The 13,447-nt window shown below is 48.7% G+C and overlaps 1 pseudogene; it reads left to right on the top strand.

Moving 5' to 3' along the window:
* The first annotated feature begins 3,034 nt into the window (after positions 1 to 3,034).
* Positions 3,035 to 7,938, top strand: LOC149336535 (uncharacterized; annotated as a pseudogene).
* Positions 7,939 to 13,447: the final 5,509 nt, after the last annotated feature.

Genomic DNA, 13,447 nt, shown 5'->3' with positions numbered 1-13,447 from the left:
ATTTTCATATGGTGAAGAAGAAGAAGACGCTGCCTGCTTCCATGAGCTCCTCCCTGGATAGCTCCTGGTCGTCGAGCGGCCGGTACTCCGACTCCTCAGACGTTCGATCTGCCAACCTTCCGACAAGGGACGGGCGGCTCTACGTCGTTGTCACGCGAGACAGGGACACCACCGGGTCGGTAAAACATACATGTTCGATGCATGCTGGTGCGGCGTTCTTGCCTTACTTCAGGTCAGGGACGAGGCGAAGGCACATAGAGGACTCCTAGAGGGCTGTCTGCAACTGCGACCTCGCTCAATGTCGAGCTCTGTACTCAGTTCTTAAAGGAGGTGGTCCGCACCACGGTGGAAGAACATATGAGGTGTAAAAACGAGCGCTACCCAGGCTGCACAGAACCCTCGCAGTTATGGGTACTTCGCCAGGAGGCGCTACATTACTGCGGTTCGTTCTGAAGCCCTTACTTTCTGAAGCAGCAGAGGAGATGGCGTAGAGATAGACGTTAACAAAGAGGTGCTTGAATACTGGTGAAATATTAGAGCGAACGCAATGAGAAAAGCGGGTTCGATTAGACAGCTGAGCCAGAATAGTTAAAAATTAACGAATACATAAGATGCATGTTTTCCGAAAATTCTTTGTGTTCATCACTATTCTCGGGGTCTTCAAGTCATGCACCAGGTAGGATGTGAATTGAGTAGAAGCTGATAGCTTGCGTTACTGATTACCGCCACGAAATTAATGACTGCTGCACTTCTGCAACCAGTGAACTGTTCCACTTCTGCAACCAATGAAAGTTTTACATGCTCGAAATGGTGCGAAATTGACACGAGCGCCCAACGTACGCACGGCTGACTGCGAGTCGCCCACATTCTTACGAAACAGCCACATTTACGAAGCTTGGACTATTACTTGCCAGATCAAATTTATCTAACTGTATGTGCCTTCTTAGCGTCTTCATTGTCATATCGTCAATAGCGCACGTACACAATCCTTGTCAATAAGACTGGAGGTGGCCAGACTGACAGCCCTGTCAGAGATCTGGAGCTTTGTTGAACTCAGATATGTAAATATACAAGCTTCTTACTTATTACATCTGGTTCAAGTCGCCGGCAGCCCTAGGAGATCGAAGGTAAAATATATGATGCTAGTTCGAAGAAGGATCTGAAGCTACGAGTTGTGCTATCCGGGGATGATTCCTCCGGCCTCTACACCGTAGATGGGTCCTGATTCGCCACCTCCTCTTGAAGGCCGTAATATGGCCCCTGAAGAACTCAACGTTGCTTTTACTGGAACATCTTGCTTCCAATGGTGTTTTTTATCTTTTCTTTGTATCACCCTATACATTGCTGCTCATGTATTCTACGCGAGATGAGGCTGAGAAAGCCTCCCCCATTAGAAACCCTGCAAACGGTCTTTGCGTGGCATGACATTTCTCAATACATTCAGACGTTCTTTGCCCTTGAGCGCAGAATAGAGTGGCAACTTCTCATTGCATGACTTCTAATCGTAATCAGTCATGCATCGCGGAGCAAAGCACTTTCGCCCCATCGTCAATGCACAAAAGAACTGCACAGAGCGATATGCAAGCCCAGAGTCAAAATGCAGTAATATCAAAGTCAAAGCACAACATAAAGAGAGCACTGAAGTCTGTGCTGAGGAGAAATTACACTGAACGATGGAATCAATCACCGCAAGCAGATGACAACCAGAACGGCCGGACTTCCAGTTTCTCTGCGTCGCCATCTTTCGGCAGGCAGCGAAACTGCAAGACATATTCTGCAACGTTAGACGCGTAGGCCAAGTTGTATACCGTTATTACGCCGCTTGTATTCTTCCACCGTGGTCCGCACTTCATGATGTGCACTCTGCAGGTTTATGGAAGTAAATTAACATGATGGACGCTATAAAATGCCTCGAAGTGTAATACTGGTTTGGTTTGGTTTATTGGGTTTTAACGTCCTAAAGCGACTCAGGCCATGAGGGATGCCCTAATGAAGGGCTCCACAAATTTAGACTGCCTGGGGTTCTTTAATGTGCACTGACATCGCACAGTACACGGGCCTGTAGAATTTCGCCTCCATCGAAATTCGGCCGCCGTGGTCGGGATCGAATCCGCGTCTTTCGGGCCAGCAGCCGAGCACCATAACCACTGAGCCATCGCGGCGGGGTGGTGAATGTCATGATACCGCACTCTTGATACCATTTGAAACTCTTTTGCCTGTGCTCGACAGAACGAAGCCGGCCTACCTTGGGTTGCCCGCTCAGCCGCAGACACCAGCGGCGCGGTTTTCTTCCAACACCGACACCTTTCACTTCAGGGAGGCAACGCGTCCATTAACTTCGAATAATACTTGCGACGTAAATGTGCTAATCTATATACAGCAAACCGCAGGCACATTTCCGGTCACACATTATCTCGCACTTCCACAACACATCGCACATGATGCTCCACATGGCACCAACATGACGCTGGTGTAGGCACAGCAACCTGGTGTAGGCACAGCAAATAGAGTAATGCAGGAAATGTACCCCTACACAAACATACGAAATGATCCCATACAGTGAGAGAGTGGCTAGGAAAGTAAGGTACGCGTATGCAAGGGAGCAGTGGAATAGGGTGATGTGTTACGCTGGGAGTGGAAAGTTTGGTGGGACCGTTTTGCGAACGCAGCCACAAGAGTAACCGAGATTGCTGGTAAAGGTTAGTTACGTGTAACGTTATAGCTTCGCTGTTGATTGAGAATATCAGATTTCAACGAAAGGAACTCACAAACGTGTTCACGCGCTGTCCCACTCAAACAAAACCATTATAGGAGCAGAGAGGAGGTACAGCACTCCTTCCTCCCTTGGCGATGCATACTCACAACAAGGAAGCCGTTGAAATTCTTCATACAAGCCTTCGCACTAACTGCACGAGCCTTTCAGAATGCCCTAACGTGGTCGCGCATGCGCAGGTGCGACCTGACTTGTTACTCCTGTGCCGTGGCCGGCATGCGCAGGTGCGACCTGACTTGTTACTCCTGTGCCGTGGCCTTCATGGTGGTCTTTGTGGTGGCCATGGTGCTCTTCGCCGTGCAACACCGGAGGCGGGTGCTCCGCCAAGACGAGCCCCTGATTGTGGATGTAGAAAATGGGGACGACGTGAAAGGCGAGGTGAGGAGCGTAAACAATTTAGCATAAAATTCTGGCCTAATGTTCATCATGGACTCTGCTGCCGAGACTCTACCTTCCTCCACCAACCTCCACAACGATCCATACCATTCGACAACTTTGGCAAAATATCTGTTCCAGTGTCCGCTTGACATCAGTGCACAGCAGTGAGCATTGTAATTTTCTACGCCGTGACTGATTTGCCTCTGGTCTGTTCCTCGAAGGTCAGTTGCAGACAAGCAACCGAATAAGGGTTAAACAGCGTCGCCTAGCATACCGGGTGTTTTTTTTTACAAGGTCCAAAATTGAAAAAAAAGGTAAATTGCTTTAGATTTATTTTAGCACTGGGGCTATATTGAAGGCTACGGCGGCCGCCAGGCAAGAGGAAAACTGCTTTAATTAGTTCGCTCATTAACTAAATATGTTAATGAACTTTTCTAATGTTTATTTTAGTGGTTATGTATTCGCAGAATTGGAGATCGTCCTCCAAACAGTCCAACCGAGAAAAAACAATTTCAATTAAAAATTTTTCACGCACGGTACGAGGCGCGAAAAAGTCACCCTGGTTGGCATCTTCACACCGCAACTCAGCGGCGGGGAGCGCCTCTGACGTAGTTCGCTCCGCCCTGCGCTTTGCGTCACACGGGATGATATCACCTGAAGCCAGGACGAGCGGCCTGCGCTATCGCTGCTTTTTTCGATTCGCTCCGCGGCCTCACGGAATGCCGCGCTGGAACAGAAACTCACTGACACAAAGCGCAGGGCGGAGCGAGCTACGTCACTGGCGCTCACAGACGCTATGTTACAATGTGAAGCTGCCTACCAGGGTGACTTTTTCTCGCTTCGTAACGCGCTCAAAAAATGTTTTCATGAAATTTTTTTTCTTGGCTGGACTGCTTGGAAGACGATCTCCAATTCTGCTAATAGAACATATCCCCTAAAATAAAAATTATAAATGTTAATTAACGCATTCAGTTAATCAGCGAACTAATTGCAGTAGTTTGCCTCTTACCTGGCGTCCGCCGTAGCCCTCAGTATAGCCCCAGGGTTAAAATAAATCTAAAGGAATTTACCTTTCTTTAAAAATTTTGGAGCTTCTAAAAAAAAAACACCCGGTATACCAAGCAGCACGAGTAATCGGCTCAATATTGCAAATATTGCAAAGGCTTTGCTCTTGCCTTCCATTCTCCTCCCATATCTCTCGTTCTATCCACTCTTTCCTCATTCTCTCTGTCCCTCTTATCATCTCGCCTTTAATACAAAAGCAAAACTAGGCCTAAGAAAGTGTAAAAATGCATAGAAAAGCATAACAGGGGTGACCAGTGGCAGCGCATCTACTTCACATTTGCTTAATTATGTAAATCGGCTGTAATTTTTTCAAGTGAGAAAAACTTGCGAAAAAGCTGTCTTAGATTCCAGCTTTCGCAAATGAAGGACGCATACATGGCGCTCATTGGTGGCCAAGTTGTCCTTCCACTATTCAAACCACTGATCATCGTCGTATTACCAAACTCAGAAAAGAACTGCTTTTCTGCCCGCTAATTGGTCCCTTTCCGATTCAGGTTGCTCTGCGTGAGGCGTCTAAACACAGGACGCAGCGAGTGCTTCCAGTCTCAAGGGGCGGCAACAAGCCGACTTTGATCCGGACTACGAGGCGCGTCATCCATAAGGTCGCCGCCATGACTGTCAAGGCGGCGACCTTGAGGCGTGGGCCAGTTCCTCCGAGAAATGGCAGGCCCCTGCAGAGCACGAAGGGTGTTTCATACAACGACGACGACGTCATTCGGTTCTTGTGAGTGTTCCTCGATGTGCGACCGTCAGTATCGGAAATGGTTAGCTTGAAGCGGTTTGCATGGTTCTTTCATGCTTTAAGAGCCCATGTAAAGTGATTTCCCGTCATAAAAAATCAGTTTATAGTTTGTGATCTGTGTGTGTTTGTCTTTGAGGCACGATAGCGTTAAAGGCACCGTTGTGCGGAAAATCCGGCTTCGGCGGTGTCGGCGTTGTGAGCGAAAAGTCACGAGCATGACTGGCAGGTTGTGCCCAAAGAGCCACTTGGGAGGCAAGTGTGTCACCTAGGTCACATGACTCTGCGGTGTCATCACAACCTGCCTACCGGATATTCAGCAAGACTGCCCACCGCGGCATGTGACACTTAAAGTAATGATTGGTCACTCGGGAAGACCAACCTGGGTGACACAAGGCCTACCGCTGGAACCACCTGTCATCACAGGACAGCGGCGCATCGTTTAACTGCTGCACCGCTGCGCCAGGCAGGGTATGAGGACTCACAGGGATCTAAGAACGTAAAGTAGAGAATGACCAATTCTGCATATACGGGAATTAACTATTACGCTATCGCGTCGTACCTTTAAGGCGGATCTTGAGTGGCGCCTCCATTTTGTTGCCCTCCATTTTGCTTTTTACCCAGAGCAGAGGCCCTTAGCAAGCCATTCATAAACAACCACCTTGACTCATTCGTAGCTTTGCTGCTGGCTAGTCTCAAATCCACGAAATGTCATGCGAGACAAAGACGCCCTTTTGATTCGAGAAGAGAGTGGTCTTATTGGCGCTCTTCGCTGTTCATGCCGTAAGCACCCTTTTGTGATTTGTTCCAAAAGGCCTCCCTCCACTTCAGCCGCCTTGTGACGTTTACGCGCCGCGTCAGGTGCTCGAGCTTCTTCTGCTAGTGTTGTCCGTGCGTGGCAGTGACGTCAATCGCACGGCTCGTGGACACTCCGCGACTGGCTGTCACGCCCGGGGCGCAGCCGTCCGAGGAGGACCATCAGAATCCGCGGGGTTTTAATGTTTCGGGTTGGATTTCAGGATGAAATTACCTGCGAGCCAACCAAACTAGTTTGTGCACGCTACAGCTTTAACTCTTATTATCATAAAATAATAGAGAGAAAGCGAACGAGCCCTTTTCGGTTACCGAAGAATGTTAAGAAGTGCGCTACATTGCAGAGCGCACGTGTAACAAAAAAAAAAACAAGCTAACGTAAAAAGAAAGGAACCTTTTTGCGGGTAAAAGCCAGAAAGAAATACTTTGGAAAATAAATCCGTCGCAAAGACGGGCATTACAGTCTTAGCGACGCCTGCATTTTTATATCTTATTTTGAGGTTTCTGTTCGTCCGGACAGGATTAGCCCTGTTCCAATGAAGAAAGGGCTCTACCCTCTGCGGGCATTACTCCAACCTTTGTTGATAGAAAAGTTTTTCTCTCTGTATGAGATGTAGAGTCCATTCCGCCGCCAGAAAAGAAATCTTAAACAGTGTTACAAAACTGGGACGCTGCACGACCAACGACAGGACGAGAAGTTTCTTCGCGGCTCTAGATAGTTTTCGTTTTTGAGCTCCATTTCGAAAGTAATTTGGCAGCTTGAGCAATAACCAGTCAGGGACATTTATTGACAGTAATAAATGCTCATGATGAAAGGAACTGTGCAGTACATATCTCATTCTCGTTGGACACAAGAACCAAGCTGCAAATTAAAATGAAGTTTAATTTTGAGGAAATGAAGGGAGCAGCAACTATCTAGCGAATCGCTGAGCATCTCAACCGCACCGTGAGAGCGGGCGTGAAGCAAAGATTCAAAGAAGATTCATTAGGAAAGAGATGGTGGTAGGAGTGAAATAAGGGAGAAAGAAAAATGAGCCATAGTCCTCGTCAAATCGCGTGGGTCTCCTTGAGGAAAGGAAGAAATTTTCTGGCATAAAGCGAATTGCTAGTAGCAAAAACTGGGCTAAACTATGGACATCGTTCTCTGTGCAGCGCATGAGACTTCTCCAGGCTTGCTTCGATTGAGTTTGGGTTAAGGCTGGACGGCGTTCGATTTGCTTTGATTTGTAAAAAGCAAGAGTAGGGCACTGGCATGGAGTCTAATAGCTGTTTTATCCGTTTTTTTTTTCTTTACTGTGAAGTGACCCATTCGATGGGTGACTGGGCATGTCTATTGGACTTAATTCGTCCTGAACTTACAAGGACATCTCAGTTGACTTTCTTCATGGCTTCAATTAGCATAGTTCATTTCATTTTACGAAGCATGGGCAGCGCATCTTTCAGAAATATGTTGTTAATCACGTTACAGTTCGTGTCTCAACGTAATTCGCTCTGTTTTCTCACCAGGGAGAAACTGGCCAGAGAGGTTGGCATACAAAGGAACAACAACCACGGGAGGCCTTCGAAGTCTTCGGTTGTGGCAACGAGCCCTGAACTATCTCGTATTACTATCCTGACCCACCAAACGCCTCCTTCCCCAATACCATCTACAAGCCAAGAAACAACCACAGTGAAGAAAGCACAAACATCGCAATCCCAGACTTCCGTGACAAAGCCGTCATCACAGTCGGCCGTGACGACCAGCTTCCAGTCGCAGTCCATGGTAGGACAGCCGCTTATTCGCATAGTGTTGCCGGTAATTACCACTGCATTGCCTCCGGGATGGTCTGAAAACACGGATGCTGTGGAGATACCTGTTCCCTCACCGCTCATCCCGAGGACTTCGGCGCCGACTGTCACGAAGATACCTGTCAAGAACAGCTCAGAATCATTCGCAGGACGGGCCCAGGATGGAGAAGGGGACCATGCGGTGCATCTCAAGCCACTGGCTACCCACTTTTCCCTGCGGGAGAAGATCTGGGGTGGCGGGAGGTCGCACATTGTTTCTTGGACCGCCAGCTCAAACTCTTCTGCGGGGGTCCCTTTCCTGAAAAGCGACTCCTACACCTTCGCACACACAGAACCTTTTGTAGAAGAAGCCCCAAACGAGTCATAGTCGAAGGAAAACTGAAGAACTGCACACAGTGTGAGCAAGGTTGCTATCTGTCCCTAATGGTTGTTGGGTACGCATATAACTCGAACTATATGGCATCAATAAGAAGCGGAATGTTCTAACACGCAATAATTAACACCTCGATCTCTGATATAGCGGCACTCAGGACTGATAATTTCGTGAGCTTTAGCAGTCTGAAGTGTTATTTAGCGACTGCCTTTCAGAATGCATTGCGCTGCGAAATTTGCTTCCAATCTTCAAAACCTACGCAGGCCTCAAAAGAAAACATTCGACAGAAGTCTGTCTGGTCTGCTTAATGAAGGGCCTCTGCGACAATCTAACACCGTAATAAACGCTGACAAGCATCCAGCACTGAAAAAACTCGGCGGTGTGAGTTTTTAGGTACGCATACGCACTGTGACTTGACATTTGCAGTTAATAAAAAGTCTATCTTTTTATCCAAAGCGTCCCAAAGCGACTAAAGCTATGAGGGACGCCGTAGAGAAGGGCTCCGGAAATTTCAACCACCGGGGGTTCTTTAACGTTCACTGACATCGCACAGTACACGGGTCCCTAGAATTTCGCCTCCATCGAAATTCGACCGCCGCGGCCGGGATGGAACCCGCGTCTTTGGTTCAGCAGCCGAGCGCCATAACCACTGAGCCCCAGCGGCAGACAGTTACCTGCTTGACGATCTCTCTTGTTCTTGAACTCTAGCATTGTGGCAGGAAAATCATCTGAGCAGAATTCTTGCGTAGCTGACCGCCGCAACAGCGTCTCGAAGTTTTATTGAGACCACGCTAAGCGCAACGAGACAGAAGTGAGAGGAGCGTGGGTCTTTGTTCTCTTTAGACAAGGAAAATATGTTTATATTACTTAATTCTCATATACCTCGCCCTACAGCTTTGCAAGCGACGTCTCGTGACACGATGTTTCCATGGCAACTATTTTGGCACCCTCCGTAGATTTCCTACTAGAGCGAAAGCTATACTTCACGACCAAAGCTGCAAAAGCCCATTCATCGCTAACGCGTTGACCTTGGCCTTGAATAAATAAGTGTGGCCGCGACTGTGATTCAAGCATGTGACGGCGTGAACAGACAAGCTTCGCTGGCCACTGCACGGGAGCAGTATGCTATCGCCACCAACGTGATCGCCACAGTCGATCACGCCTTGTTTTAAACTGCAACACACCCTCGTGGTATGGATTGCTCGTCGTCGTCTTCTTCAATTTCCATCTGCGGTGCGAACAGATATCATAACCTCGATCAGAGCTTACCCTGAGTCTAATATCGTCGCCAGATGTGCCGACGACATAGCAAAGCAAAACCTTGAGCAACACTGTACCTTGAGCCATTAAGCCAGTTAGGCTAAACGCGTGCCTTCGCGAGTCTACTACTCAGTTTAACTACGTTATAACCACATCATTTTTATTTGCTGTTAGATAATGATTCTGTATTTGCGCCAACTGTACTATAGAGCGAGAACTTTGTGACGCATAAAGAACGAGGAAACCCAAGCGAAAAAGAGTGCAGCAGTCATTTTTCTTTGCATAACCCGAAACAAGGGAAACTGAAAACACTACTCCAAAACAACCTCTTTTTTTGGGTGTGCTCCATGTTGGTAGCCGCCATTAGGGCACCCTAGTTCGCATTGAACTACACTGGGGGCAGGTTAACAGTCGCTCATTCTTTTTTAACCTCGATAAATCATTTCCAGTAAATGGGCCCAGATTTCGGTGGTCTTAGGCATCATGAAAATCGCAAGAAATAAAGCACGCAGGGCTCACATGTTTTGACGAAACAGTCAGCTCTGCGTCTCTAACGTGAAAGTAGAACCAAAGGAGGCGACGAGGGAAGACAGGAAGGTAGTTTAGCCAGCCTCACCAACCTAAATATTTCCAAACAGTATTAACGCGATAGTGTTAATGAGCTCGTGTCGCTGAAAATCCGGCGTTGTAGGCGTCGGTGTCGTTGACCATGACAGAAAAATGCCCACAGTGGGAACCCAGGAGACAGGTGGGTCACCTAAGTCACGTAAACTTGTGACGTCACCACAGCCTGCCCATCAGATAGGTGAGGTGCGTTTCCGCCGTCAACGCAAAGAGTCATGGGAAAATCGTCTGCTAGCTACTTCCGGTTCCAAATTGCTCAACTGATTGCATGCATCGCCCTATTCACCGCGTAAGTTGACATCGTTTATGCGATAAATAACTCTTGGTACTAGTCACTGATTGCACTGAAGCATGGAAAGAGAAGCCCGTACTACGTATCTGCATGACCTGAGCGCAGAAATGGACAATCTAGAGAGGTAAGAGTATTTTTTCATGGTTGATATATGCCGGCCGCCGTAGTCCACGTCTGTTGTGCATATGCGCTGAGGGTGATTTCGTGTGCGTTTCGACATGTTTAGCGCATAAGTCATTATACAGCCGTTTTTTGCCGCACTTTGGTAAACTGCAATCTGTGCAGCTGATTAGACGATTGTTAAGGCAGAAGCCTACGGCGCCCGTAGGCTAATTCCCCCCCTACCGTGTCCGTTTGAAGTCGGGAGGGGTTAGGAATGGCGACAGTGGGTCGCGCGCTTCGGATGCCGTCCAAGGCTGCGGGAAAGACCGCGACCGCCTTGTCGGGGACCAGGGGGCCGACAACCCCTTGAAAGGATCCCTTGACAAACATAGAAGTGGGGGTGGGGGACAATAAGGTCGACGACTCCTTAAACCCCCGACTGTCTAGCTAAGCAGTGGCGCCTCCAGAGTCGGGCTCTGGCGTGCACTGGGCTCCGCCTACTTGTATGCGCAGTGCCACTGCAGCAGTATTGGTTGGAATTGGGCGAGAGCCGGTTTATTAAAGCTCCGCCCAATTATCGAGGGGATAAAAACCGCTGCAAACAAAGAGCGGGACGAGCGCGCCGAGTCCCAGTCTGGGCCGCTTTTCTGCAGCCTTTTCTTTAAGAGCCTTTCTTTAAACCGCCTTTTTCTTAAGTTCGTTGTTTTGGTCTCGTCTTCATTAAATGAGTTTTGTTGTCAAGAAGTTTGGAGTTGCTGCCCCAACCGGCAACGTGTCGCCGGACGAGCGGACGAAGTACCGCTGACCAACGTACGATCGGACCAACCGGCCATATCCGACCTTTGTATTTAACTACGATGCTCGTATTTTCCTGACAGCGTGTAGAGCCGCCAGTGTGCTAGCAGACGACCTATATATGCCACTGCGCGCGGCGCGCGTCTCAGCACATCGCATGGTGCAGTAATAAATCGCCTTGTCGCCTTTTTGTTATTCCAGATGAAGTGCAGGTGGCATTTCATGTGAGAACACGCAGGAACACGCCGCAAAGGAGAGTAGAGGCGTTAGATTATATATGCCAAGCTGTGTTGTACGGAGCTGCGTGAATAAAATGAAATCGCTTGCCCGCGTGTTGTGGAGCAGACATATTTTATCGAGTACTTACTGCTTTCAGTGATCCGTTAGAAATACGTTGCATGAAGTCAAGGTCACCACGTTACTTACTTCAATCGCATGTGTGATTAGCCCTGCGCTGCGCAACGTACCATATTAGAGCGAAAAGTGCGTTAGGTACCAGGCTCCTTTCGTCACCCTAAAATCACAACTGCGGCAGGCTACAAGGCGGATCAACTTGCAGACTGCTCATGAGGCGAAGTTGAATTTCTCTTTCGATGCTTCAGTGCAATCAGTGACTAGTACCAAGAGTTATTTATCGCATAAACGATGTCAACTTACGCGGTGAATAGGGCGATGCATGCAATCAGTTGAGCAATTTGGAACCGGAAGTAGCTAGCAGACGATTTTCCCATGACTCTCTGCGTTGACGGCGGAAACGCACCTCACCTATTGTGGGCAAACTGCGCACCATGGTAGATGGAAGTTAAATTCGTGACTGATCGCGAGAGGTTGCTCGAGATGAGCAACCTTGATCGCACCAGCTCCACCGGTAGCAGCACCTGTCATCGCAGGCCAGAGGCGCATCGCTTAACCGCTCTATCACTGCATCAGGAGTGGTACGAGGGCTCCCAGAGATCTATGAATGCTAAGCAGAGAATGACCAATTCTTCATATGAGGACATTAACCCATCAAAGATATCGCGTAGCAGAAAGTAGTAGCAAACTCCTTGTGTAACGGGAACAAGCATCTTATTTTCGTTATTCAGTACTATCCTTTAACGCTTGTATTCCTAGACAGCAGGAATAATTTTTTTGAGCGAAATGCGATCTTAGCAGAAGATATTGCTCCCACGAAACCACAATGATAAGCAAATAGTTTGTGAAATATCATCGTAGACATCCTGACTGTAGAAAGTCGAACTTAAATCTTATAGTCGTGTTTTTTCGTTCCTTGGCACATCAGCATACTTACATGTGAAAGTACCTGTCGAAATCTTGACAAAAACGGAGACAATGATTGTTCACATGAGGGATATCAATCGAAGCGCTTCAGTACGGCGCAGGCGTGGGCCATCCTGCGTTGCCTGATCGAGATCGACTAGGCCAAGTTGGCAACCAGTCGCACGTTTCAGGACATAGCTCACAAATTTCCCGGAAACGATCAGGGCGTCCATGTCGGATACCTGGGCAGAGACCTCGTACGACCCTTCCCCCTAAAATAGGAAGCCGAATCAAGACTAGAACTGAACGCACCGATCAGGGAGGGAGAAGTGACCCACGTGACCCGAATGCCTCAGGGAAAAACTCTGGACCCATGGCCGTGTTCCAAAGGAGTCGAAACATGTGAAAATCGTGGCAATCCCCAAGCCCGACAAAAATTTTGCGATGGAAGCCCGGAGTCCCATCTCGTTGACTTCGTTCCTTGGTAAGGTGTACGAGTAGGACATCCAAGCCCACCTCCAAAATTTCATAGAGGAGAACATGTTCCCGCACCCCATGCTGGGCTTTAGGCCGGCACTCTCTGAGGAAGATGCGCTCCTAATCCCAAGGGAAGAAGTCCAACAGGGCACCCCAAAGGGGGAACACTTACTGCTCGCACTCGACCTGGAGGGGGTCTTCGACAACATCCCTCACGAGGCCATCCTCAAGGGGCCGAACGACATCAGATGCGGGAAACCATCTTTAATGATGCCGGATCGTTCCTGATTGGCAGGAAGAGGCCTCGGAAGAGGCCTCACTCGACTGGACAATATCGAGATGCGGAACAAAGGAACGCCGCAAGGGGCGGTTAATATCGCTATGCTGGAGCTGACCAAAGAACTGCGGAAGATACCGCACCTTAGGTTATGCCCTTTGCGCCGACAACTTCATGCTCCTGGCCATCATGGCCTCCCTCGAACAAATGAGGCGACCCTCCAGGAGGCCGCAACGGCCTTGGAGAGGTTTGCGGCCGCGAGCGTGATGCGTTGCTCGCCCGAAAAGTCCGAGGTGGCCAGGTGAATAGAGGAGGAATCTGCAAGTCCCCTGGCCCCATAGACTTCTATCAAGAGGGCCAGAAAATCCCAGAGAGCAATAAGACAAGGTTTCTGGATTTATGGGTCCACAGAAATCAGTCTCCCGAAGCAC

Source organism: Amblyomma mixtum, chromosome 7 (genome assembly GCF_055824585.1).
Source record: "Amblyomma mixtum isolate Tamu chromosome 7, ASM5582458v1, whole genome shotgun sequence".
NCBI lineage: Eukaryota > Metazoa > Arthropoda > Arachnida > Ixodida > Ixodidae > Amblyomma > Amblyomma mixtum.
The sequence above is the reverse complement of the archived record's forward strand: the minus strand, read 5'-3'. Positions and strand labels throughout refer to the sequence as shown.